Raw genomic sequence first — 4,453 nt, forward strand, 5'->3', positions numbered from 1 at the left:
GTTATTAGCAAGAGCAGGAGTAGGCTGATGGGAGCAGTAGTCCCATCAGCCGACGCCAGTGACCGGAGGTAAACTTTTTACCTCCTATCACAGTTGCGGGCTCAAGCTAGCATTTGACAGCTTGTGAACCGTGGCCATCTGACCAGCAGTAATCATTTTATTGGCAATCAGAGGCAGTGTTTGCCACACTGTCATGTGCATGACACTGTGAGAAAAACCTGGTGTTCGAGGGGTGAAATCAAAACAGTAATACAGACTTCCTGGTTGTCACATCTTTACTTTTGACTAATATATTATTTTGGTTAATGACTGTTTACAGTATGATCTACATTTTTATAGTCAACTCGATCAATCTCCTTCTTTTCTCTACTTCTCTTAACTCTCCATTGCACCAGTATCACACAGTCCGTGCTGAGACTGGAATACCTGGGTTGACTTGCGGGTCTCCTGAATCACCTAATTGCATAATATCCCATACATTTATGAGGCAATTAGCTCAGGTCAGAAGACCTGGTGATGGACCTGAGTATTTCTGATCTAAGAATAGACCATGTTTTACAAACCTGTGAAACTGGTCTTCCTCCAGAATTCAAAACTCTGATTCCTTCCACAACTACGGCAATAGACCATACACAGAACTTTTTTCCTATGAAACATCTAAAGGTTTAACAAACTTTCTTTTAGTACTTTTGAATAACTTGAAGTGTGATGTTTTCAAAATGGTATCTATTCTATATATAGGCTCCTCAAAGTGAAAACAGATTCAGTCCTTAAAATTTTTTTTATAAATCTCCTTGAAATATAAAAAAATTGCTGTGAAACTTTTAACTCTTCTAATATCCTAAAGCCAGGTTCACATTGCATTTAACCAGCCCGTTCAATGCATAGCATATGCTGCAGCCCGCATCCGAGGCTCCATCACTGAATGACAGCACATCGTGAACGCGTGCCGCTTTACGGCATGCATCGCGATGTGCCCGACAATGGAGGGCAATGGCAGCATTAAAGTACTGCTTTACACTGCGTTATGCCGCGGTGTAACGCAGTCCGTCTAACGGACTGCCTAAATGCAGTATGAACCCAGCCTAAGAAAGTAAAAGGATGCTTAAAAAATGATGCTGACAAAAAGTAGGTACATGGAAAAAGTTGCTTTTTGTTTACTTTTTGTGTAGAATGGCTAACTGGTTTGAGGGTATAAACATTCAATGTTGACAAATTGCTAATTTTTCAAAATTTTCATAAATATCTAAATTTACCACTAAGATAAAGTACGTGTCATGAAAAAAATATTTTGAGAATTACTAGGCGATGAGAAATGGATCAGGATGATCTCGCGAGATCAGCGATATCCAGCGGGGGGCCAGGTCGCAGGTACATGTCACATGTAGCGTGATCGCTAGCGATATCGCTGTTGCGTCACAAAATCGGTGATGCTTTAGCGACATCGCTAGCGATATCGCTATGTGTGAAGGGGGCTTTACAGATAGGAAATTTAAATTGAATCCCTGTGGCTGTAGTGATGAAAATGTCTGTAAAGAGCTGTTGAATTAATGGCTCTATATAGGAGAACTAGAAAAAAGTTAATACCACATAAATTGACAAGTTTCAGATTTAGGAAAAATTAGGCTTGGTCACTGAGTTGTTAACTTTCCTTCACAGTACATCTGAATTATTGTTAATTTTGACACCATAATTTAAAATAAAATAACTACATTTGTACAAAAACACTTGATAAGGACACATTATGGGATATTTCTTGAATGTACAATGTAATCTAGTAATTCTTTTGGACACATATAAAGTTTGGCTTGTTCAATGGCACAGTGTAAACCCTATTCGCCCCATGCAGCCCACCCACCCGACATAGTCTCCTGTTGATCGTTACAATAGTAAGACCACCAATGCTGAGAAGTCTACTTTAAGTAGCTGGTTATTTAACACATGTTAACTAGATCTTTTATAAGAAACTCCAAGATGTTAATGTGCATCCCACTGAGTAATAGTACCAATTATTCCTTCCTTACTTATTAATATTTCTATACATACTAAATCACTTCTCAAGTGCGAAAGAACAAATGTTGGGCAAATTAAGATCAAATTTATTAAACACTTGTAACTGAAAGTAGATGTCTTAGGGAGAAATCACAACCCAGCTTAAAGCTAATGGCCATGTTAAACACCTCCAGACTGATATTACAGGGACCAGCTTATTCTTGGTGTACATTATGATCCCTATGAAAGCTTAGAATACTCCCTAGCACTAAATAATGAAGCTTAAAATCACTTGTTGGCCTTCATTTTATAGGCCATTAAGGGAACCTCTTAATTAGTTTCTTCTAATAATGATCATGTACGCTAATAGATCACTTAGGTGTCTATGAGGAAAATTATAAAGTATTCAGTTAACTTCTCTTCTGCATATTCCATTTCACAATGATTATTTGCCTACAGCAAAACTGAAATGAAAACAGAAGGACACAAGGAAATTACTCATGCCGAATAGTCCTTTGTTTACAATGTGAATATTTAACACGCTCCAGTGACATTTTGTATTCAGTTGCTGCTTAACTCTTCCGTGACCAATTGCAAAAGCCTGGTGTCAATCATCCTCCTTCACCTATAAGTCATGCAGGTTTTATCAATATCATAGATCCAGGGGAGGGTAAAACATGTCAGTCTTTATGGTAACCATCATCCAGCAGGTAAGCGATAAGCAAACGTAATTTGTTTCATTCACCAAGCATAATGTAGCATTTTCCTAGATGGATCCGGGTGACACCGCCGTGTATACACCCCACTTCCATGAATCCAGTTATCACAATGTGTATGCATGCCAACAACTCGATATCTACAGGTTTCAAAGCTGTCATTCTCTGTTTTTCAGGAATCTCACTTCCCACAACACACCCATCTCCCCTTCCAACAACTCAGCCGGCACAGAATGAAAGAATCAAGTCTTTACGACCTCTGTTCATAAAAATAAAGGATGTCTATGTGCACTCCCAGCTGTCTGCTTGTCTTCAACGAATTCCTCTTCCCAACAGAACACGTTACTAGCAGTATTATATCAGAACAATGTAAGCAGACATCTTTCCTTTCCCATTATTGCCTGCCACTTTGCTTGCACATGCTTTTTCTTCTGCTGGCAGCAGCTACTCAGATGCAATGCATTAAGCAACAGATTCTTTTGTGTTTCCATGCAATTCTTACCTGTGTGAAGATGTCACATCCAAAACAATGACTCAAGCATAGATCCTGTATAATCCTCCAAACTTCCCACCAGCAGCGATACTGTTGTGTTCATTAGATCAAGCCTTCTGGGGGACTATTAATGTTATAACCACCAGAGCTAAGTCATGCCTTTATGCTCCATGCTCAAAATGTCTGAAATAGTTTAGGAGAACAAGGAGGATGCATCACATGCCAGAAGAAATCAATGCTTAAAATTAGTTCTCAGAAGCTCAGTTAAGGTGGCATCATATGTTACAGCATGTGCTAGTTAGGGTCTATACGCCTCTGATTGACACGCTGCCTCTGTTTTTAATAAATATTGTCATACCCTGACTGCGAGAAATACTGTGATGTTCCTAATCTAGCAGTCCACATGGAAAGATCTCTTTAAAAGTGGGTGGGAAAATATTTTCCAGTTCAGTGAAATCATCTCTACAGTACGAAGAGGTTTGAGAAATGAATATAGAAAAATGCATGAAATTGCTCAGCTATGTTTGAGTGGCATGGAATGATCAAAAAACTGAGGACGATAGACCTGCCCCTCGCTTCTTTCCCCTCCTGTGTACCGTGTGCCTCTGAGACTTTACAGGGAGAAAATCATTTACAGAATCTAAAAATTTCAAAGCATTTAATTAAGAAGTGAATATACTTAAACCTTAGATTTCCTTCCTATGTTCTACACAATTAGACTAATATGATCCACAATTAATTATGATTTCCAAGATGTTTTTTCCTTCATCTAAAGCCGGATTAAAGTTTGCAGCCTTTAATTAATCAACAATAATAGAATCCTTCCTCTTGAATCTGTTCTCAGACCCTCATTGATCAATAGCCATACAAATAGTGGAATAAGTCAGTCTTCTATCTCAAGGCATTAGGCTGTATATACAGTATATACAGTATATATATATATATATATATATATATATGTACAGGGTGGACCATTTAAATGGATACACCTAAATAAAATGGGAATGGTTGATGATATCAACTTCCTGTTTGTGGCACATTAGTATATGGGAGGGGGAAAACTTTTCAAGATGGATGGTGACCATGGCCATTTTGGATCCAACTTTATTTTTTACAATGGGAAGAGGGTCATGTGACACATCAAACTTATTGAGAATTTCACTAGACAAACAATGGTGTGCTTGGTTTTAACGTAACTTTATTCTTTCATGAGTTATTTACAAGTTTATGACCACTTATAAAATGTGCTCAA

General features: G+C 38.2%; 1 long non-coding RNA gene across 1 annotated transcript; it reads left to right on the forward strand.

Annotated features, from left to right (window-relative positions):
- Positions 1 to 2,540: 2,540 nt before the first annotated feature.
- On the forward strand, positions 2,541 to 2,996 carry LOC141092556 (uncharacterized). Its single transcript, XR_012232833.1, has 2 exons — positions 2,541 to 2,702; positions 2,885 to 2,996. It is a non-coding gene; the product is annotated as an uncharacterized lncRNA (long non-coding RNA).
- Positions 2,997 to 4,453: the final 1,457 nt, after the last annotated feature.

The sequence above is a fragment of the Dendrobates tinctorius genome, unplaced genomic scaffold (assembly GCF_039654945.1).
Source record: "Dendrobates tinctorius isolate UK_male_01 unplaced genomic scaffold, ASM3965494v1 ptg000060l, whole genome shotgun sequence".
In the NCBI taxonomy this organism is placed as follows: Eukaryota; Metazoa; Chordata; class Amphibia; order Anura; family Dendrobatidae; genus Dendrobates; species Dendrobates tinctorius.